Below are 24,703 nucleotides of genomic sequence, written 5' to 3'. Positions count from 1 at the left end.
TAATGCACACTTACGTGGTTGACATATTTAAGTACCCTAGTCCTCGTCGAACCAAAAAAAAAAAAAAAAAAGTTTTTAGATGCATTAAACTAGAAATTTGAAACTTATATAAGATAGTAAATGTTTCAGGTCTAGCAAAATGTTTTGGAAAAATACAAAAGCTATAAAACACAAACCTGTATTTAACACTGCAGAGACTTAATTTTCGATCTTTTATTTTTGTACGGAAAACGAGAGGATTCGTTCCGTCAAAGTACACTCAAATTTTTCTCTACTGAATCGATTATTCTTAAGGAGTCGAGAACTTCGTTCAAACAATATAGGCTACATGGATTTTCAAATGGTCATACAAACTCTGCAGTGGCTTTACAAAGTCACTCACAATTAATAGCCCATAAACGGCTAGTAAGCCGACGGACTTATTACAGAATTCACGTGCGTCTATCGCTGAAATTTCATTAAAGTAACGTGCCCGTTGATCAGCCATTAACTGTCAGGGACGAACAGCTGTAAGGAGTACTTGATGCAACACATTAAATTGTCTACAAGAAAGTAGTTCGGGGGCTGAACGATCGGTCTGCAGCTATTGGGCACTTGAGCATTAATTTCTTAGCAAACCTGCCGAACTACGTCAATAAGTCACAACCTGGAAGTATTTTACTTACTATGATTCGATACTGCGCATGTGACATGTTTCCGGAATCTTTCCAGATGTAGAACTATTTAGAAACACTTCCTGTTAAAAAATATAACCTAAAATCATTCCTCCTCTCCATACTGTCATCAGACCATCACATTTTTATGTAGAGGCGAGTTAAGCTATTTGTCGGAGTGTTCCGGCTGTTTCAGGCTTTTGTAACAACTTAAAATTGTCCTGGGACGTGAACTGAACCCGGACCCCCTTCCTTTAGCAGGCAGTGCGCTACAGGTCTTAAAACCCGAATGCGAATGACGCGTCTATTGATATTCAGCTTGTCGCTGGCCACTGCGGTGTCACAGGTGTGCGTCGTGAGAGCCTCTGCACCTTAGCGCATAAGGTGTGGAGCAATATTCTGTTTTGAATCAGTTCCTCAGGTGTCCGGATGGTGCAGGTGGTAGCCCACTGTGGCTTAGACTCCTAATCTGGCACACCGTCTTAGCTTGCCACATACGTTCGTTCATTTGGAAACCATCACGAAATTTTATAAGTGGCCTGTTATGTGGAGTAAATCAAATGCTGACCAATGTTCGAAGCACTGGGTTGAAACAGCTGTTGGCTCCTAATTGGGCAATTCTATTAATTTTTATTAATACCTGATTTGACACCATCAACGAAATATTTTTGAACGACGTAAAAAAAATTGATACACACTTTACTATATATGTAATTTACTGAAGACTTAAAGGACAGCTTATCTTCCTCATAAGCTGCATAAAAGGTTACCGACTAAGGTGGAAACAGTCGTCGCTCTGACAACTGTTACGATATTTTTGTTTATATGCGAATTCACAACCTCCGAGTATTTCGTAAAAAAGTCGTTTTACTCCCGTAGGAAGTATATTTGTATCATTTATTTGCTGTGCTGTTGGCCAATTTCGACTAAGACGTCATCAATCACATATAAAGTTTGCGCCAACTGACACGACATATGGCAAACCCATCACTTTCTCACGTGAAGCCACACAACAGTATGCTTCGTCTCTAATACAAATGAAAAGACAGTGTGTAAATCAGAAGTATGAAGTGTAAATTGACGAAGATTTCGTCTATTGGCTACAGAAATACATTAAGCGAACCAAACATGTAATACTAGTTATCACTAGTGGATTGTGGTTCGCACGTACATGCTTCTGTAGCGAATCACACATTAGATAGAGCATACAATTGTTCAGGTGTCGCTTCAGATATGGACTAATAGATTTGCATGCGAAATCTCTTGCGTGGTGCGTACTGTTAACATATATGTGCTTGGTAAGGTGTAAGTCTAACTTGGCGGATAGCACAGCAAATAAGATCTACGTACAGCCTTCAACGAACAGTTTCGTTCTACGAAATATTGATATATTGCTGTTTGGATACAGAGGCTGGAAAAAACTATCACACTGACAGGACAATTTAAATTTCCTCCGAATGCGAGGCAGCAACACATCGTTTAATATTTATTTTAACGTGAGCATGTGAGATGACGCGAATACAGTGAAGCACAGTCTGTTGCGATTAGAGGCTACCTGTGTTTGGGGTTACGTGCATTTTAAATTAAAAAAGTAGGTGCAGAGAACGTTCTAAATTAGTTCGCGGTGACATGTTTTTGTTTACCTGCCTGCTCTCGGCTTAATGAGTGGTCAGATGAAAAGTTAGCCACAGTGGAATCAAATCCCCTTTAACCGAAACTAACATTTTTCGCGACGAACAAGATTCAGAATTAGGCCTGTAGTAGCAGTTCCATTAAAGTGTGCGCTACTGCAGTTACTTTCTGTGGGAAACATTTGCTAGCTGTTTGCCAATTTTTTCGCAATCTTAATGTGCAGGAGAGTGTTTACACATGGTTTCTGGAGCTGGGAAAACGGTACGTTCGCACCACCGACCGACTTCTTTGGTCGGGCTGTCGGTTGGGTGTGATCTCCGGACAGGTCGACCCCCTCCACCACTGTTGCACCTTACAAACCGGGCCCTGTGCAGCGCTGTCTTGCCAATCACCAGACAAGTTTGTCTTGTATAACTTCGCAGGATTACATGCTTCTTTAATATACACGAATGTGGGGAGGGTAAAACCGAGTTTATGGAGAAATTGAGAAACTGTAGATGTTTGTGGGGGACGCCATGAGAGTATACCAATACGGATGAGAGATGAAGCATTTATTTCATAAAGGAATCCGATAGTTGCATGTGGCACAGAATGAAAGGCCGGCCGGAGTGGCCGTGCGGTTCTAGGCGCTACAGTCTGGATCCGAGCGACCGCTACGATCGCAGGTTCGAATCCTGCCTCGGGCATGGATGTGTGTGATGTCCTTAGGTTAGTTAGGTTTAATTCTAAGTTCTAGGCGACTGATGACCTCAGAAGTTAAGTCGCATAGTGCTCAGCCATTTTGAACAAAGGTATATATTTTAGGAATAAGTCCGTCGGCCTTTTGTATCTCGTTTTTAGGTTTTGTTTCCGATTTAAAAACTGAAATAGATCAGACCTTAATTCCATTATCTTACCGTACAGGAAATAAAATCTAAAAACCGAAATATAGACAGTAGTTACTTCTGTTTGTGGACTACACTTGATTCATTGTTAGAAGTGATGAAAGAATCGAGCCTATTTCAAAATCTTCTGCTATGTAGAATGTCTAGATGTTTCAACAGTTAGTAAATGCTTCATTTCGCAGTATTTATTAGGTGCACGCAACCATCATTTTTAGTCTTCTTATTTGAAAAGAATGCGTTAAACTTACAGGGGACATTTTCTTCCACATAACATTTACACAAACATTTTATTTCATTTGTTTTGCTTTACCATGAAGTATATCCTCAGGCACCTGTAAATAACATTTTAGGTTTTAAGTATCATTCTGGATTACACTTAGGGGATACAAACTGAATTGGATGTCCTCGTAACTGCTGCAAGTGGTTATAAAGCGTAATGTAGCTGACGCCTCTTCTTGTAGCTTACAGCGTCTCGTATATGGAACTGCGTACAGGGGATCTGGACCAATTTCGTGTCAGCCTACATACGTCCCGACCGACTGAACTAGATGCTTACAGGGCCGTCCTGTTGTGATGTATTTTTCAGTCAGTTTGTTCTACGAAATCTCGCTTGGTTTTTTAAAAAAATGGAGTTTGCCTTGACTGTTTAAGCGGTAAAAAGTCCAAAAAGTAGAGAAAGCTTTGGACAAACAAGTCGCTAATACAAGGAAAGAATTTACACGCGTTCTACTTATTCAGCTTGGCTCAAACGATTTTCGTAATTACAACCTCCAGAATGGATGGATGATTTTCGGAGCTGATCATCAAGCCATTCTTAACGAAAGTGAATAGTCAGGAGTCTGTAAGCTGCGAGGAGAGGGTGTTAGTTACATCACTAATTCTAGCCACTGGCTCTTGTTCCCATAATTTTTAATTGAAATGATTTCTGACACCTCTAACTTGTTTTGCAGTTGACTGAGTAAATTCTTCATGGTAAACAAAATAAGACGTTAATGTAAACGTTATTATAAAAGATGACCTGTAAGTTTCAGAAACTCATTTCAAATTAGACTACACAGGATGCTGGCGCACATTATCTAATAAATACATCAGATACATGATAAATCGTTTGGCAACTATTAACGCGTTAAAAACAAGTACCACATTTTGCTGTTCATGGCAGAGGATTTGCATATAGACTGGACTTCTACACCTCGCGAACAGTGAAGCAAGTACATTTATCAATTAACGTTTGACTGAATGTAGTATTTCGATTTTGAGATTTGGTTTCAGGTACGTATCGGAAGTAAAACCTACGAACAGGAATACAGAAAGTAGACGAACTTCTTTCTACGTACCACACGAAATCATTATGAATTCTTTAAAAATGCAAAGTTCATTATTTCTTGCTATATTGCTATGCACGCACGTGTTCCACAAACGCCAGCAGTCTTAAAATTTCTCCAGAAATTCTGTCCTTAGTCTAATCTGCCCCTCACTTTTAATGTATATTAGAACCGCATTTAACCCCACACGTAGTGACAAATTTTCGTCGGGTGGTTGACACAACCCTACACACGTGCAGTTTGTTCTTTGAAGTGGTGGGGTGGTCGGTCAAAAGTCTAGACACAAGTTTGTCCGACGGTTGTTTGGTGCGTGTTTAGGGCCGTTAAGGAGCCTTCCTGGCATTTGCTTAGCGAACTACGAAAACAACGGACAGAGCAACTGTTCTCCTGAATGAGGCCAGTGTATTAACAGCAGCGCTACATCATCTGGCGAGTCCCAATTGTATAACGTTCCTAGATACACGAAGTTTTTCAAGGACTTGTAGTATAAAACTTTCCTTCACTACCTTACAATCACTGATGAACTCGTTTTGTAGGTAGAGGCGTTCCTCTTGCACTGCATTCCCGCATGCTTCTTACTCCACCTCAAAAACTAAATCAGCAGATAGTACTGTTATGCATTTTACACACTTTTTTTTACGGAAGCAGTGAAAAACGTTCATGCATTCAAATGCGACGAGGTGTTGTAGTTATCTCCTTTTGTTACTACCCACTATTGTCCTCTAATCTTTGTGTAGTATGCCTTTACTAACATCTTAGCTAAGGCGGGGTACGCTTTCACGTCTCCTACTGGCTTAGAACACCACTTATTGCCGGAATCTTGTAGTGTGCTCTAAGCAGAGCTCCTACCCATTCACGAACCCTCCATTTTGTTTCTCAGGCCTCCCTCCTCAGTGTGTTAATATATACCGACTCAATGAGCAGTCTTGTGGTGATCGATCGATGCTATTCTCTCCACCCTTCGGTTTCTGCTATCCATGACCACCTCTCTGCCCATGGTCTGCCACCTGCTCAGATTCCATGGAATGTCTGGCTAGAGAAGCAGATACTTACCACATTCCATTTCCTGTTTCCAGCTGCGGATACGCGGATCTCCGCCAAATCTCTTTGCCCGAAAGTGGAATGATACCTGGTGTACTACTGACCACACTAATAAACTCCGTAGAAGCAGAATGTGTCCTGCGGTTTGCTCTCCCGTCAGCTCCTCTTGTTAGGAGTCCACTGTCTTATGCAGTCAACGTATTAGTCATAACTGGCTGTTTCCTCTTGCGTAACAAACCACCTCGACAATGTGCGTTGTGGAACCAGACTGATGGTATCCCATATATAGGTGAATGTCCCCTTCTTTTGGCCCTTCGTACTAAGTATAGTCAAAGGTTCCTTGAATTTAATGTTAGCAGACGATTCTCGGATGGCTGAAGTGGTCCTCAGTTTGCTCCTTGAAAATGGGTTTTATATTCCAGTATAAGGTTCTGCTTTAATCCTGGAGCAACGGCAGGGTGGTTGTTGGGGCCTCTCTTCACGACCACTCGACCTTGCAAAGACATCTCTTTTATGTCTGTTTTGACAGTTTAGGGATTTGGGCTACCCTTTTCTACCTTCTGTGCCTAGTTGCTTCCTCGTTTTGTACTTTGACTGCTCTCCACTTTTAGCCGACCCCTTCTCTTTCGACTCGCGGGACTGATCACGTCGCCGTTTAGTCCCATAAACGCTGTCACTCAAGGTCTTAGCTGCCTTTATAAACATTTTAATGCTCATTTTAATTTTCTTTAGCTGGTTATTGTAAGATTTCATTTCCTGATACATAATGCTGTTTCGTGATTCTTGTTCGGTTTTTACTGACCTATGTAGTGCCAAACTGGCTTATGTCACATGATTGTGTGAATTATTAGCGAGGTATGAAGAAACAAGAAATCTACGTTGCATTGTTAAAATTTATTCCCCAATGAGGCGTTTCACCTTTATTTAGGCATCATCGGATTGGCCTATGGGAGAAATACAAAAAATTCGTTATAGTGGCGTGACTTCGCTCAGTAAGTAGATTAGCAAGAAAATATTAAACAAATTAGTGATATTCGGTAGCGATGGGTACGTCTCAGTAAGTAGATTAGCAAGAAAATATTAAACAAATTAGTGATATTTGGTAGCGATGGGTACGTGGGATACCTCACACAAAATATCTCCGCAGGTAAGTGCCTTTTCTTAAAGCTTTAAAAACATTGCGCCGTGTCTTACAAAACAGAACACTGAAAGGTATTTAAAAAAAATGACAAGGGGCATTTATCTGCTAGGATATTTTATACACCGTACCCCATTTTCCGATTGTTACCAAATATTAGTAAGTTTAATATTCTTGGTAATCTAATCCCACTAAATGGTGTCACGCCACTATTGTGAAAGGTTTTCTTCCGTTGGCCAATCCGAAGACACCTAAATAAAAGTGAAATGTCAGTGGGAGAGAATAAAAAAGCTTAAGACTGCAACGAAGACGGCTTGTTTCTTCATGTCACACAAACTGGTTGCTCTACCAACCCCGTTATGTCCTGCAAAAAGTATTAGTGAAGATACAAGTCACTTGGTAGGGGGAAACCACGGCTGTGAGGATACATTTCAGTTAGTGAAGACAGCAGGAGCTGCTCAGAATGGTTAATAACTCACGATTAGTTACGTGGCAGTCAGATTTTCAGTTAAAACTGTTGACCTTCAACTTCATAATGTTCCCCAAAACTCCGTAAGGCTAATTAGTCCCCTATCCTCCAGTACCGAAGTGTATCTGGCCACTGCCTGAGTTATTCCACGTATGTCCTGGATACTTCGTTCTCTGGTCATTTCATTCAATACTGTTACGTAGATTATGGGAACAGTTACATACTGACATCGTACTCGAAGACTTCTCTTAGTTACTCTTGAAACTCCGTAAGGAGTAAGCTGAAAATGTTTCTCTGACGAATCTATTCGTCATTAATAAATTCCCAGCTGTTCAGATTTTTGTCAATTGAAGTAATTAAAAAAATTCTATAACTTTCCCTTAGTTACCACATATAGCTGGACGAACTCACTTGGTCCAATAAGGACATCAATTTAAGTATCCCTTTATACTGGGATCTGCCATTACCTTAATATTCCTATGGGCCTTTTCTCCAATTCAAAAACAGTCCGTTTTGTGCCTTCCATCTGTCGAAGCTAATCCCATAGCTAAGAATTGAGTGTGCGTAGGTAGCATACGTCAAAGGATGTTGGCTGTTACAAACTGACGTTAAACCTAAGAGCATAACATGCTGACGACATTCCTTTCGCCAGTAGTATCCGCGTGTGCATTCCATATTAGCAGACAATGTTAATCCGCCCAAAAACTTTGCAAGTTACCCAATCTATGTATTAATCTGTTAAATGCGACAGCCGTTTCTCTACTCTGAAGTAATTAATGTTCGATTTATGATCTGCCCTAATTTACAACACTATCCAACCGTAATCACGAGCTAAGCTTAACGGGTCAGACAGATCTGAGGGCAACTGACGTTGCTACTCTTAAGAGCTTGCTTAGTCGCCGTCACTCATCACATCAGGATCTGAAATTTTATTCGGAATTAGCGACTTCATCAATTTGTAAACCCATATTTGCAGAAACACTGTACTGTTCTGAGAAATGGCTGCAAATGATTGTTGTGCAAATTTCCTTTACGTCTATGCTCACAAACTTTAACCTATTACCTGTTTCGGTCTATGACCATCCTCAGATCTGCAGCAAAATATGGGAAAACATAACACTATCAGATTGTGTATTATTATTATTATTATTATTATTATTATTATTATTCTATTATTTATATATATTTGGCCATGCTGGTCCTGATTTTGTATTTAACATTTGACGCTGCCACTATGGCTGCAGTACGTAAGGACATTGTTTTTATAAAGCAGGTATGTCTCTTAATACTTAGAGCACCAATGTATATGTATGTCAGTAGCACTTCTCATTATTGTCTATTTTATTGTTTTAAGCTGTTGACCGAAACCAGTAATCTGCTGACATAAAGTTTGTGACCATAGAGATAAAGGAAATTTATTCTATATTCGGGTCACTGTTTTATTCGCGACAATGTCGCAGCTTGATACTATTGTTTGTAACTTGAGGTAGCGAATGACTTTGTGCCGCTAGGTGAATTCACCTCAGGCTATCAACATGTTAGCCGGCTCGAATTCGTGAAGAGTGTACATACTTACGAAATTGAACTTTCTCATTATGAAAGTTTGAAGGAGTGATTTCAATAACAAACGGTGATCAGCGTAGATCGCATAAAATATTTAAGAAAACCCGTTTCCTCAGTCTTCGCTGTCACCTTGAATCCTAAAAATCTTTTTGCTGTGAGACATAGATTTTACGTTGAACCTCAAATCAGGTTGTCAGGTAGACAAGCCAGAACATCATAAAAAGTTTGTCCTAACGGAAATATTTAAAAGCATAAAGCACCTTGGCATATATATATATGTGTGTGTGTGTGTGTGTGTGTGTGTGTGCACAAGATGCATTTAAGTGGCTCGGTGCCTGATCCACTACCTAATGAAGGGTGGACAAGAACGCTGGGGACGATACGTTTCAACCATCGGACCTTTCCTTCGCAGGTTTGGCCTAAGATCAGACATCTGTGGATCCCAGACACCTGAAAGTGTACTTGGTATTACTTCGGATGGCACTATTTACACTGACCCAGAAGCTGTCGCTGAACATTTTGCTCTGAACTATGCTCAAGATTTAGCGTCTGAGTGTTACCGACCTTCGTTTCCTAAAAAGCAATTATCTTCTACCACATCCCACCTGAATCCACATGCTGCTCCATTCAGTGAATGGGAATAAGTCTATGTACCCTCCCACAGCTCTGGATGGACGATGCATGTGTAGTAAGAAGCTGTTACATTGAGTAAAATGTATGGGAAATTTGACAGAGGCTGTCAGGGACTGGTAGACACCGTGTTATAGAGGCGTTCCTGTTTTGTGATCCGCACTGCATCACTTACTGGGGTGATATTTCTAGTATTCACACCACAACCAAGTGTTAAGCAACTATTGGTAGATTGTCAGGGTCATATCCTTATCTTCAACCATGTGTGGAGTGAGGAAGAGTTCCCATTGCAATGGCGAGAAAGCGTCATTGTCGAGATACCCTCTACAAATGGATCGTTATCGCCCGAAAGGTCTCACCAATGTTATCTGGAAGTTGCTTGAGCGCATGGCTGTGTTGGTTCCTTGAGTCTGTCATCTAGTTCTGTCCCAGGATGGTTTATGCCAAGGCCATTCCACTACTGGCAATCCTGTTTCCCTGGAGTCTGCCATCCATACAACTATTTCCAGATGTCAAAACCTAATTATTTTCTTTCACCTGCGAGAGGTTTGACACCACATGGCGACACCATATCCTTGCTACATGAGTGGGATCTCCATGGCTCTCGATTTTCTGCTGTCAAGACTCAAGCACTTCATTCGACTTTGTACTGTCCATACACAACCAGAATTCTACCTCGACGATCAACTATTCAATGTCGTGGAGACTTACTGCTTTTTTAGAACTGGTTTTCGATTTTCAGTTGACATGGGTTCCACATCTTTGTCAGCTTAAGCGAAAATACTGGCTGCACCTTAATACACTTAGATGGGTAACACCAGCTGGGATGCAAATTCCACTACCCTTCTGCAGCTTGACGAAGCCCTGATAAAATCCCACGTCGATTATGGGAGCCTGGCATACAGTTTTGCGTCAACCGTCAGCATTGTGGCTACTGGCCCCAATACACCACTGTGGGGTTCGACTCTACAGGAGCCTTTCAAATTAGCTATGTGAACAGCTTCCTCAGGGAGGCTGGGATCTCACCATTGCAGATCAGGTGCTTTTCTATTACTTTACCCCTCCCCCTTCCGGGGAGGATCACCGTCCTTTCGTGGTGCATGGGGATCAAGGGGCCCCTAGCTATTACAGCCTTCCTTCTTCCCCATGCTGCATTTCCTTTCCCTTCCCCTCTCCTGTGCTTGTTCCTTCAACTCCACCCTCTCCTCTCCCTCTCTGTGTCCTTGTTCATGTTGGCCCTGATATCCTCCTTGTTATGTTGGATTTGAGATTTCGTTTTGTTGAGCAATCACCTCATCCTTTTGGCATTATCTGGTCCCCCTCTGGGGTTCGACTTCCATTACTAAATTTCTATTCTGTAGTGTGAGCCATTTGGTTAAGAGCACCTTACCTAGTGTCTCCAGCATGTGCCTTCCTAGTTCCTTCCATCTTTTCCTTCATCTGATGGTAGAGTACGTAGCCACCACGGTAGCCATCCCATATGGTGGGTTGCTATGTACTGTTTTGGTTGGGCCCCATGAAAACACAAGGATCACGCTTCTGATACCTTAGCTGTGACCACCTCATGTAAGCCTAGGAATGGTTGCTTGTCATCCTGGAAGATCGGAACTCCCAGCAATGGCCACCACGACAGATGGCCCTTCCTGTGGCTGGGTGGCGCCTGTGGGGAGTGCCCTTGATTCCCTAGGAGGGCGGTCAGACTCGTCAGCTAGGAACGAAACTTTTCCCCCGCTATGCCAGGAATGCTGGTGATGCTTTCACCAATACCAAACCTTTATTTTTTGTGGAAAACATGAGCAACATATAGTCGGGTTCGTTGCTGATCAAAACTGCTTCAGCTGCCCAATCTGCGGCCCTTCGTTCCTGTGGCCATCATGGCACAATTTCTGTGTCCGTTGTATCCCACCGGTCTTCGAATATGTTTCAAGGTGTAATTTTTACAAGTACCTGATCCTTTAAACTGATGAATTTAGGGACAATCTAGGATGGTAGGGTGTCCACTTTGTTTGACATGTTCAGAAGGGTCCAAGGACACTGATACTGGCCTCTGAAGGGGATACTCTCCCTGAGAAGGTAAAGACTATCGTTTATCGATGTGTTGTGAAGCCTTACATCCCACCACCTTAAGTGCTGTCGTTTTGGACATATCTTCCTACTGTCTGGACACACCTCCCTGGTGACTGGATGTCCACTACATGAAGGGGTTCCTGTGTTCCCCTCCTGTATGTGTTAATTATCTTGGCAACTGTTCTCAAAATTCACCGGATTGCCTGGCTTAGAAGAAGGAAAAGATGCAGGAGTATATGTCCCTTGATCATCCAACATACACTGAGGCTCATAAGAAGTATGCACGTCTTCATCCTGTGTCAATGACATCTAGCTGTGCTTTAGTTATATCTTCACTCCTTTCCTCACCCCAGTCCTGAACCCATCTCCCCTCCCCCCTTTCCTGCTGTTAACCCACCCATCCCCTCTGGTTGTCACTTCCACTCCCCAGCCTGAGAAGTGTTGCACTTCAGCGTCTGCCATTCAAGGGAGCCATTCCCGGAACCCCCTTCCCGACACCTTCCAGGCCAAAGGTCGATTGCCACACGACCACCACGAGACCCGCAGTCTGTGTGCCCCCAGGTCGCCCACTCTCTCTGTTGCAGATCTAGCTGCAGCTGGCTCCTATTTGCAGCAGAACCCTTCTCGATCTCAAACAGAAAAGAAGAAGAAACATAAGTCCTGGGACAAGAGGCCTATGGTGTCGCCATGGGCACCACCACCACCACCACCACCACCACCACCACCACCACCACCACCACCACCACCACCACCACCACCACCTCCTTCGCAACCTGACCCTGAACTGCTCTTCATGGATGTCGCCCTCTCCTTGTCAGTGATGGATGGTGACCTGGTGGCATGACTGGTCTTAGACTCTACACCCCATATTTGTATCGTTGTTCTGTGGTTATCCAATGGATTTGTAACGGATATTTCCGCCACCTTCTGAACTTGAAATTCCTTATTTTGTTTTACTCTGCAGCTTGTATGGTTATACAGGAATCTCATATTACTGATCACTCGCCGACCCTCCATGGTTTTCAGATCGGCCCCCTTGATGCCTCTGGTTGCGTTTGTACGTTGGTCCACAGGGACGTTGCTAGCACATGGATTCCTCTTCGAACTACATTGGAAGCGGTTGCTGTTTGGGTCCACCTGACTGTGGGGTCACAGGACTCTTACACCTGATGCCTTAACTGCCCTTCAGCAGGTTCCTCCTCGCTTCATCCTACTTGGAAATTGTAATGCTCATCATCGATCGTGGGCAGTGCATTTCTATCTAGTTGGGGTCTCTTCATAGACAAGTTTACTGCAGACAGACTTGTACCTTCTTAATGATGGCACCCCAACCCATTTGTGCTGGTCATGGTACCTTTCCTGCCACTGATCTTTCACTTTCCACTCCTTCCCTCCTCCCTTCATTACACATGTCGCCACACGCCAACCTTTGCTACAGAGACCACTTCCCATTGATTCTCTCGCTCCCTTCCCGCTCCCCAATGGACAGGTAACCTCGTTGGTCTCTCCAACGCGCCGATTGGCCACTGTATACCGCACAGGTCGCTTTTTCTCCCTCTTTATCAGATTGTATTGATGACGTCCTATGTGATGTCTGATGGGATTGTTCGTGCCTTGGTATCCCATGCTCACCTGGACCATTTCGCCGCGAAGTCCCGTCGTCGAGAACGTCTATTGTCAGTGCCATCAGTGATCACTGTCAAGCTTAGCAACACTTTAAGAGGCATCCATCCTCTGTCAATCTTATTACCTTTAAAGGCCTTCGCACCAAAGCCTGTTGCTTAATCAGATGGAGAAAACGGGTGTGTTTGGAACGCTTTGTTTCTTTCCTCGGTTCTATTGTTCATCTGTCATGTGTATGGGCTACACTTCGCTCTCTCAAAAGTTGACATCAGAAGGTACCCTCCCAGGCCTTGCCCTCCCGAATGGCCTATGTACAGACCTGGTGATACTTGCAAAACATCTTGCAACCCATTTTGCAACAGCATCAGCATCAACCAGCTATCTGGCTGCTTTCCTTCACCAGAAACAGCAGGCAGAAGCTTTCGCCATATGTTTTACCTCTTGTCAGTAAGAATCTTGCAACGATCCTTTTACTGAATGGGAACTTCTTTCCCCAATGTCTTCTTATGGTGCAGTCCCTGGACCAGACTCCATTCATAACCAATTACTTGAACAGCTCAGTGCTCCACATCTTCTCCAGGTGCTTAACCGTATTTGGCTCCAGGGTGACTACCCTTCTCAATGGAGGGATAGCATTGTAGTTCCTGTCCTTAAGCCTGGTAAGAACTCCCTGTTTGTCGAAAGCTAACGGCGAGTTTGTGTCACAAACGTTGTTTGCAAGTTACTTGGGCAGATGGTAGCCCATTAGTTTAATTGGGTCCTCCAATCTTGGATCTACTGTCCTCTTACAGTTTGGCTTCCAAGAGAGGAATGGTCTCTGATCGAACATTTACTTTGCTTGGAACCTGCAGTTTTGTATGCTTTTTGCCAGCGCCGCCATTTGTTTGCAGTTTTTTCGAACTTCACAAGGCCTATGATATGGCTTGGCGCAATCATACCTTCTTCACTCTTCATGAGTGGGGTCTTCAGGGCCCACTCAAGATTTTTATCCGCCGATTTCTGTTCCATCGGTCGTTCAGAGTTCAGGTTGGTACTGTTTTGAGTTCTCCACAGACCTAGGAGAACGGCATTTCACAGGGTTCCATATTGAGTGTACTTCTTTTCCTCATTGCTGTAGATGGACTTGGGGTGTCAGTCAGTTCTTTGTCCCCCCCAGGGAGTCCACAACTGTTTTGTGGATATGTGCTTAGTGAGCACAGGACCCCGAGCTAATGTGGCCCTCCTTCCTTTCCGGGCTGCATACCTTCCTTTTCCGCATCGTTCCCCATCCCCCATCTTGCCCCCCCCCACTCACCTCCTCCCCTTCTTCCCTTCCTCCCCCTCTGGGAGTATGTTTTGTGCCTACGTCTAGAGATGGACGCTTGAAAATGTAACACATTCTTCGCTTTCTCTGCTTGCAAGTCTTCGTTCTTCCTTTGTTCTCTTTTCCTTACCTCTTCTCTTTACCCTTTCCTCCACTGCTGCGTTTGAGACCTTCCTTCTTTCCTTTCATTTCCTTGTTTTTCTTTCTCTTATTTCCTCCCTGTGCGTGTCTGAAGGCCGACCCATGCATTTCCATGCATAGCCGGTGACAGGGTAATGCGTGATTCCCTGCCCCGGGTAGACACGTAGGACACATACGTACCCCCTGGCAGCGGCCAGGCCCAGGGAGGGGTGGTTACCCCAGCTGATACCTTCCGAAAGTGCCAATTGGTCCCTCCGTCCGTTTCTCAGGAGGTGTGACCTGAGGTGTGAACAACACCTACGGCGAGAGTGCCGTCAGAGAGGGCCCCCATAAGGGAGGAGCGCGCCATCGGAGACGCCGGTAATCAGGGGGAATATTTCCGCAATGGTTTCCTCATCTTCTGCTCACAAGTCTGCTCACAAGCGTACGTTCAATGAGTCTCAGCTACAGACAGTTCCTCCATCGTTGCCCCAGTAACTTGTTGTTTTTCACTTCTCCACAGTCAACCCTTTCATTATTCAGAAAGGTGTCGACGCAATTGCAGGTCCTGTAAAGTCTTGTTTCAGATTACGAAATGATACCTTGTTAGAAACAGTCAGTGCCCTCCAGGCACAAAAATTGCTGTGTAAGTCACTGCTACACGCCTTTCCTGTCCAGGTGGAAGTGAACCGCACTTTAAATTCAAGAAGTGGGGTCGTTTATATACGCTCCGTCGACGGATTTTCAGATGAAGAAATTCAACACTACCTGTCTGACCAGGGCCTAACTGCTGTTCAGTCATGAAAAGGGTTGACATGAACATCATTCCAACCTGTACTGTCTTCTTGACAATTGACAAAGTTCAACTCCCATCGAACATAAAAGCGGGCTATGGGATAGTTTCCGTTCGCTCTTACATCCCAAACCCTATGCATTGCTATCAGTGTCAGCGGTTCAGTCACACCAGCCAGTCCTGTTGCAATCCGGCCAAATGTGTCATTTGTGACAGGGATGCCTATGAGGGTGCTTGTCCAACTCAATCCCCTAGTTGCATCCCCCTGCGGGTTCGGGGGTACGAATAGGCCCGCGGTATACCTGCCTGTCGTAAGAGGCGACTAAAAGGAGTCTTCAAAGTTTCGGCCTTATGTGATGGTCCCCACTTGGGTTTGACCTACCATTTTCAAAATTTCCGTTGTTAGTGCGTGCCGTTTGGGGAAGGACGCCTTACGTGGTGTTTTTCTATTGGTCCATCGTGCACCTCCATATTGCATGCTATCTATTGTCGTGTGGAGGGATTTACACCCCATGTCTTCTGGGTTGCCTCCTCGTCTTGTGCGCAATCCCCTTCTTAGCGCCCACGGCAACTGTGGACCCTTTCAACACCTAAAATCCAGCACGGTAGCCAGTCTGTTGTGGTGGGGTCGTCATGTACCCTCTTGGTGGTAGCCCCCTGACCACGCAAGGATCGCACTACAGATGCCAGAGCTGTTTCCTCCCCACGCATGCCAAGGAGTATGTGCCCATCTTGTCTGGGGCACTGGGACTCCGGGCAATGGGATATCGGCCAGGTACCCGTTGCTTTGGCTGGGTGGCGCCCTTGGGGAGAGCCCTCGTTTGGAGTAGGTGGCATTTGGGCGGATGTGGCGCAATGAAGCGCAATAAATCTCACCAAGCTGGTGGTTGCATTGCCACCAGCGTCTCTAAGCGAGGCAGAATTGAATTCGATGCTGCACAATATGATCCTCAGTCGTTCCCCAGGTTGGCTGCGCCATGGGAGGGACGCAGATCTAGTGCCAAGCAGGAGCCTTATGTACCACAATACCTTGTCTGCAGCAGGACTGATGGTGACTCCTTTCTTTCGACAAAGCCTATGTTTTTTTGTGGAACACCTGGAGGATAAGTTTGGGGAAGTTGCGGGTTTGTCTAAAATGAGGAATGGGTCCATCCTCCTCAAGACGTCCTCCCCAGCCCAGTCACGGGCGTTGCTCTTGTGTGATAAGCTGGGAGACGTCCCTGTTACCGTCACTCCCCACAGTAGCTTAAATATGGTCCAGGGGATTATTTACCATCGCGACCTCTTGTTATAGTCCGATGACGAGCTGAGAGCTGACTTGGAACGACGTGGTGTGCATTTTGTCCATCGTGTGCACAGAGGACCCAAGACCAACAGGATGGCCACCGGTGCCTTTATCTTGGCCTTCGAGGGTGCTGTATTGCCTGAGAAGGTCAAGGTAATGGTTTACCGTTGTGACGTCAAGCCATACGTCCCTCCCCCGATGTGGTGCTTCCAGTGCTGGAAGTTTGGGCATATGTCCTCCCGTTGCCCATCCAGTGCCACATGTCGAGATTGCGGACGCCCCTCTCATCCCGATTCTCCATGTGCGCCTCCGCCTGTCTGTGTCAACTGTGGGGAACACCACTCTCCATGCTCGCCGGACTGCCCCGTTCTTCATAAGGAGCGGAAGATTATGGAATTTAAGACCCTGGACCGGCTTACTTATCGCGAGGCAAAACTGAAATTTGAAAGGTTGCATCCTGTCCCTCTTCAAACTACTTATGCTGCAGCTACGTTATCGTCGCCCTCGCGGACGGCAGTTGTCGCCTCCTCTGTGCCGCCTTCAGTTGGCCCTCGGGGCCGTCCATCTGTCTGCCCCCCTAGTGTCTGGGGGGCAAGCCTTCCTCTGTTGCCCCCTTAGCAGTTGGGGGCAAACCCCCTTCTGTCACTCCCCCCGCACATGCTTCAGGAGTGACATCTGCTCCAAAACCAGGGGGCTCGATCCCTCCCCCTCCCCCTTCTCTGCCGGCGTCGTCTCCGCCGGCGTCGTCTCTGCCGGCTCCTCTCTCGCGGAAGGGGTCCCTCGGGGCCCTCCCTTCTTCCGTTTCTTCTGCTACCCCGCCGGATGTCAGCCAGTGGCTGAAGGTTCATCCACCTGCTGGTCGTAGGGCTTCTGCGTCGTCGTCAGCCTCCGACGCTCCTTCAGAGAAACTCTCCCAGCCCTCTAAGCCAAAGGACAGACGCGAGAAGAAGGACTGAAACGTGTCCAAGAAGAAGGACGCTCCGGCAGTTTCAGTACCGCCTGCTGTCAATAGCTCTGGCTCTGGGGATGCGGTGGAGATCCTCGCCTCTGCCGCGGATCTCGCCCTCACGGAACCCTCGGGGACCTCTCCTATGGACACAACGGCCGCCACCGAGCGAGAGTCAGCTGACTCTGCGGCGCCGTCTGCCTCTTAGTGGACTTAACGCCCTCCCAGTCCCTTCCTGCTTCCATTCTCCAGTGGAATTGCGGCGGTTATTTCCGCCACCTGCCTGAGCTCCAGATGCTTTTTAGTGTTTCCCCTGTTCTGTGCATTGCTCTTCAGGAAACTTGGTTTCCAGCAATGCGGACCCCTGCCCTTCGCGGTTATCGGGGATGCTATAAGAACCGCGCTGACTGTCAACGAGCTTCAGGTGGAGTTTGCCTCTTTGTTCACCACTCTGTCTGTAGCTCACCAGTACCCCTTCTGACGCCTTTAGAGGCAGTCGCTGTCAGGATTGAGCTCTCGCCGGCTATTACTGTTTGCTCTGTTCACGTTCCTCCATATGGGCAACTCCCCCGACATGTCTGGCTGCGCTGCTGGCTCAACTCCCGCCGCCATTGCTGCTTCTGGGCGATTTCAATGCCCACAACCCTCTATGGGGTGGGACTGTCTCCGATGACCGCGGTCGCGCTGTGGAGCATGTGTTGGCTCAGCTCGACCTTAGCCTCTTGAATACCGGTGCTCCCACGCATTTCAGTTTGGCCCATGGCTCGTTCTCGGCCATCGATCTCTCTCTTTGCAGCCCCGGACTTGTCCCATCCCTTCACTGGAGAGTGCATCCTGACCTGTGTGGTAGTGACCATTTTCCCATCTATTTGTCACTGCCCCAGTATCATTCTTCTGGGCGCCTGCCCCGCTGGGCTCTCAACAGGGCTGACTGGCCGGCTTTTACTTCCGCTGCCACCATTGCTTCTCTCCCACAGGGTGACATTGACGAGGTGGTCCGTGTCTTGACCTCGTCAATTATTTCTGCGGCCGAGACTGCCATCCCTCGCTCTTCTGGACTCCCTCTGAGGAAGTCTGTCCCCTGGTGGTCGCCGGAGATTGCTGAGGCTATTCGCGACCGTAGGCGGGCTCTCCAGCGTCGTAAGCGGCACCCGTCTCTGGAGACCCTCATCGCCTTTAAGAAGCTCCGTGCCTTGGCCCGTCGTCTTATTGCACGGCGTAAGCAGGAATGCTGGGAGAGGTACATTTCATCCTTGGGCTCCCGTGTCTCCCCGTCGCTCGTGTGGTCCCGCATCCGGCGGATTTATGGATACCTGACCCCTATGGGTGTCCCTGGAATCTCCCTGGACGGCGCTGTCTGCACAGACGCCGCCACCATTGCTGACCACCTTGCCACGCACTTTGCTACGAGCTCTGCGACTGCAACTTACCCTCCTGCTTTTCGCTCTATAAAGGAGCGCGCCGAGCGGACGCCGTTATCGTTCCACACACGTCGTTCTGAAAAATACAATGCTCCTTTCAGCGAGAGGGAATTCCTCGCTGCCCTCGCCAATTGCCCTGATACAGCGCCAGGACCGGACTGCATCCACGCGCAGATGCTGAAGCATCTCTCCAGGGACTGCCAGAGACACATCCTCACCATCTTTAACCGCATTTGGAGCGAGGGCGTGTTCCCGTCGCAATGGCGAGAGGGTGCTATCGTTCCCATTTTGAAGCCCGGTGCGGACCCTCTGGCGGTGGACGGCTATCGTCCCATTACACTAACCAACGTTTTGTGCAAATTGCTCGAACGTATGGTGGGGCGGCGTTTGTGTTGGGTCCTTGAGTCGCGCGGTCTCCTCGCTCCATCCCAGGGTGGCTTCCGTCAGGGCCGGTCTGCTGCGGACAATTTGGTGCGGCTGGAATCTGCTATCCGTACGGCCTTTTCCCGCCGTCAGCATCTCGTTGCTGTATTTTTTGATCTGCGGAAGGCATATGACACAACAGGGAGGCATCACATCCTTGCTACGTTGCGCGAGTGGGGTCTTCGTGGTCAGCTCCCAGCTTTTCTTCAAAACTTTTTATTGCGCCGCTCTTTCCGGGTGCAAGTCGGTGCCGCCTCTAGTTCATCTTATATACAGGAAAATGGATTCCCACAGGGCTCGGTGTTAAGCGTTTCCTTATTTTTGGTGGCCATTAATGGTCTGGCTGCAGCCGTGGGGTCGTCGGTGTCTCCTTTGTATGCCGACGACTTCTGCACCTCATTCAGCTCAACGACTACAGGAGTCGCCGAATTCAGGCTGCAAGCAGCCATTCGCAAGGCGGCATCATGTGCCCTGACTCATGGATTTCAGTTCTCTGCGGCCAAGACTCGAGTTATGCACTTCTGCAGGCGTCGGACGGTCCACCCTCATCCGGAACTTTACCTCGACGGTCACCTACTTGAAGTGGTGGACACTAGCCGCTTCTTAGGACTCGTCTTTGATGCCCGGCTCACATGGGTTCCTCATATTACTCAGCTGAAGCAAAAGTGCTGGCAGCACCTCAACGTCCTCCGCTGCCTGAGCCATGCGTCTTGGGGTGCAGATCGCAGCACGCTGTTGCGATTGTACAGAGCCCTTGTGCAGTCCAGGCTTGATTATGGGAGCCTAGCCTATGGGTCTGCATCGCACTCAGTGTTGACGTTGTTGGACCCCATACACCACTGTGGGGTTCGGCTTGCAACTGGTGCTTTCCGTACGAGCCCCGTGGATAGTCTGCTGGTGGAGGCCGGGGTTCCCCCGCTGCGGATTCGCCGCCACCGACTGCTCGCCGACTATGCTGTCCACGTGCATTGCTCACCGGGCCATCCCAATCATCGCCTGCTTTTCCCTGCCAGGGTCCTCCCTCTGCCCGACCGGCGACCTAGGTCTGGACTTTCCATTGCTGTCCGTGTCCAGTCCCTGCTGTCGGACCTGGGGTCGTTCCCTCTTCTGCCGCCCTTCCGGGCCTGTGCACCCACGCCTCCCTGGTGTATGACCCGTCCGTCCGTCCGCCTGGACTTGGCACGGGAACCCAAGGACTCGGTTCCGCATGTGGCCCTCCGTCACCGTCTTCTTGCGCTCGTCGCCTCATTTTCAGGCTATGAGCCTGTCTACACTGATGGTTCCCTGGTGGATGGTCGTCCTGCCTACGCTTTTGCTCACGCTGCCCATGTTGAACAGCGCTCCTTGCCGGCTGGCTGCAGTATTTTTACTGCAGAGCTGGTGGCCATATTGCGCGCTCTTGAGCATATGCGTTCCTGCTCAGGTACGTTCATCGTCATCTGCAGTGACTCCCTGAGCAGCCTCCAGGCTATCGACCGCTGCTATACCTCTTCTCCTCTGGTATCCTTTATTCAGGAGTCTGTTTTTGCCATTACCCGCTCTGGTCGTTCGGTGGTCTTTGTTTGGACGCCAGGTCACGTTGGCATCCCGGGGAATGAACGTGTCGACAGGCTGGCCAAAGGGGCGGTCGACGCCCCCACTTTGGCGATCGGCCTCCCGGCTTGTGATTTGCAGCTGGCGTTGCGCCGTAAGGTGCTTCAGATGTGGCGTGACGAGTGGCGTAGCCTGACTTCTCCGAATAAACTGCGGGCTGTCAAGAAGACGACCGATGTGTGGCAGTCCTCCCTGCGGGCTTCTCGCAGGGACTCTGTCATCCTGTGTCGGCTCCGCATCGGCCATACCTACCTGACGCACGGACATCTTTTGCGTCAGGAGGATCCCCCCCTGTGTCAGTGTGGGTCCCGGTTGACGGTCGCCCACATTTTGTTGGAGTGTCCCCGCCTGCGCACCCTCCAGCAGACTTTTAATCTCCCGGGCAAGTTGCCTTTGGTTTTATGCGACGATGCCTCCATGGCTGACGACGTTTTAAATTTTATCCGTGGTAGTCCTTTTTATGGTTCCATTTTGGGGGGACCTGTCCCTTTCCCTTTCTGTGTATCTTGTCCTCGAGTGTCTCATTGGTTGCAGATTTTAATGTGTGTATTCGGATGGTTGACTCTTTCCCAATTTTTGTTCCCATGGTCAGTCAACCAGTTTCCGGCCCTCTTCTTTTCTTCCGTTTCTTTCTGTCCAGTGTTCGTCTGTACTCTTCTTGTCTCTAGTGTTCGCTGCCACATTGGTGTTCTTTCAGTGACTGGGAGGAGGGGCGTCTCCTCCCCCCTTGGGGTTTTACTTGTTTCCGTAAATTTTGTTTCGCCTGTTTTTGGAATGGGGGACTGATGACCTTAGCTGTTTAGTCCCCCTTAAACATCCCAACAACAACATTTTCGTTTTTTCCTTTTCCTACCTCACAGACCGGGCGCTAATGACCGTAGCAGTTTTGCGCCCTAAAACCATAACAATCTCAGATTTTATCCTCGTGGTCTCTTCCCCTAGATTTACGTAGGAAGGAGCAATATACTGCTTGACTCCTCAGTGATGGTATGTTTTCGAAACTTCAACAAAAGGTCGTACCGAGCTACTGAGCGTCTCTCCTGTAACGAAACGCGCTGCTCTCCGTTGGATCTCCTCTCTTCTATCAACCCTATCTGGTACCGATCCCACACTGGTGAGCAATATTCAAGCGGTAGGCGAAAAAGTGTATTGTTACCTAATTCCATTCGTTTCGGACTGCATTTCCTTAGGATTATTCTAATGAATCTCTATGGAATCTGATTTACCGACGATCAACTTTATATGATTTTACCATTTTAAATCATTCCTAATGCCTACTCCCAGATAATTTATGGAATTAACTGCTTCCAGTTGCTGACCTGCTATATTGTAGCTAAATAAGGGATTTTTATTTCTATGTATTCGCAGAACGTTACAATTGTCTACATTGAGATTCATTGCCAATCCCAGCACCATGCGTCAATTCGTTGCAGACCATCCTGCATTTCAGTACAATTTTCCCTTGTTACAACCTCTCGATACACTACAGCATCGTCTACAAAAGCCTCAGTGAACTTCCGATGTCATCCACCAGGTCATATATGTATATTGTGAATAGCAACGGTCCTACGACGCTCCTCTGTGGCACACCAGAAATCACTATTACTTTGGAGGACTTCTATCCATTGAGAATGACATGCTGCGTTCTGTTATCTAGGAACTCTTCAATCCAATTACACCATTGGTCTGATAGTCCCTATGCTCTTACTTTGTTCATTAAGCGACTGTGGGAAACTGCATCGAACGCCTTGCGAAAGTCAAGAAACACTGCATCTACCTGGGAACCCGTGTTTATGGCCCTCTTAGTCTCGTGGAGGAAAAGCGCGAGCTGGGTTTCACACGATCATCTTTTTCGAAACCCATGCTGATTCCTACAGAGAAGATTTATAGTCTCCAGAAAAGTCATTATAATCGAACATAATACGTGTTCCGAAATTCAACTGATGGACGTTAGAGATGTAGGTCCATAGTTCTGCACATCGGTTGGACGTCCTTTCTTGAAAACGGGGATGACCTGTACCGTTCTCCAATCCTTTAAAATGCTACGCTCTTCTAGAGACCTACGGTACACCGCTGCAAGGAGGGGGGCAAGTTCCTTCACGGTTTTTTGTCATCAGTCTACTGACTAGTTTGATGCGGCCCGCCACGAATTCCTTTCCTGTGCTAAACTCTTCATCTCAAAGTAGCACTTGCAACCTCCGTCCTCAATTATTTGCTTGACGTATTCCAATCTCTGTCTTCCTCTACAGTTTTTGCCCTCTACAGCTCCCTCTAGAACCATGGAAGTCATTCCCTCATGTCTCGGCAGATGTCCTATCATCCTGTCCTTTCTCCTTATCAGTGTTTTCCACATATTCCTTTCCTCTCCGATTCTTTGTAGAATCTCCATTCCTTACCTTATCAGTCCACCTAATTTTCAACATTCGTCTATAGCACCACATCTGAAATGCCTCGATCCTCTTCTGTTACGGTTTTCCCACAGTCCTTGTATCACTACCATACAATGGTGTACTCCAGACGTGCATCCTCAGAAATTTCTTTCTCAAATTAATGCCGGTATTTGTTATTAGTAGACTGCTCTTGGCCAGAAATGCCTTTTTTTGCCATAGCGAGTCTGCTTTTGATGTCCTCCTCGCTCCGTCCGTCATTGGTTATTTTACTGCCTAGGAGGTAGAATTCCTTAACTTCATTGACTTCGTGACCATCAATCCTGATGTTACGTTTCTCGCTGTTCTCATTTCTACTACTTCTCATTACCGTCGTCTTCCTCCAATTTACTCTCGAACCATACTGTGTACTCATTAGACTGTTCAATCCGGTCAGCAGATCATTTAATTCTTCTTCACTTTCACTCAGGATAGCAATGTCATCAGCGAATCGTATCATTGATATCCTTTCACCTTGTATTTTAATTCCACTCCTGAACCTTTCTTTTATTTCCATCATTGCTTCCTCGATGAACAGATTGAAGAGTTGGGGCGAAAGGCTACAGCCTCGTCTTACACCCTTCTTAATACGAGCACTTCGTTCTTGATCGTCCACTCTGATTATTCCCTCTTGGTTGTTGTTCATATTGTATGTGACCCCCCTCTCCCTATAGCTTACCCCTACCTTTTTCAGAATTTCCAACAGCTTGCACCATTTTATATTGTCGAACGTTTTTTCCAGGTCGACAAATCCTATGAACGTGTCTTTATTTTTCTTTAGCCTTGCTTCCATTATTAGCCGTAACGTCAGAATTGCCTCTCTCCTGCCCTTACTTTCCCTAAAGCCAAACTGACCGTCACCTAGCACATTCTCAATTTTCTTTTCCATTCTTCTGTATATTAATCTTGTAAGCAGCTTCGATGCATGCGCTGTTAAGCTGATCGTGCGATAATTCTCGCAATTGTCAGCTCTTGCCGTCTTGGGAATTGTGTGGATGATGCTTTTCCGAAAGTCAGATGGTATGTCGCCACTCACCACACACACCAACGTGAATAGTCGTTTTGTTGCTACTTCCCCTAATGATTTTATAAATTCTGATGGAATGTTATCTATCCCTTCTGCCTTATTTGACCGTACGTCCTCCAAAGCTCTTTTAAATTCCGATTCTAATTCTGGATTCCCTATCCCTTCTAAATCGACTCCTGTTTCTTCTTCTATGACATCCCCCCCCCCCCCCCCCCAATAGCGGCTTTCAATGTATTCTTTCCACCTATCTGCTCTCCCCTCTGCATTTAACAGTGGAATTCCCGTTGCACTCTTAATGTTACCACCATTGCTTTTGTCACCAAACGTTGTTTTGACTTTCA

At 46.9% G+C, this 24,703-nt stretch overlaps 1 protein-coding gene across 1 annotated transcript in view; it reads left to right on the top strand.

Moving 5' to 3' along the window:
* Positions 1-24,703, top strand: part of LOC126267066 (synaptic vesicle membrane protein VAT-1 homolog) — a 266,094-nt gene that overhangs the window by 130,385 nt on the left and 111,006 nt on the right. The window lies entirely within an intron of this gene.

Source organism: Schistocerca gregaria, chromosome 4 (genome assembly GCF_023897955.1).
Source record: "Schistocerca gregaria isolate iqSchGreg1 chromosome 4, iqSchGreg1.2, whole genome shotgun sequence".
Classification (NCBI taxonomy): Eukaryota; Metazoa; Arthropoda; class Insecta; order Orthoptera; family Acrididae; genus Schistocerca; species Schistocerca gregaria.
Note: the sequence above shows the minus strand (reverse complement) of the source record. Positions and strands in the feature narration are given on the sequence as shown.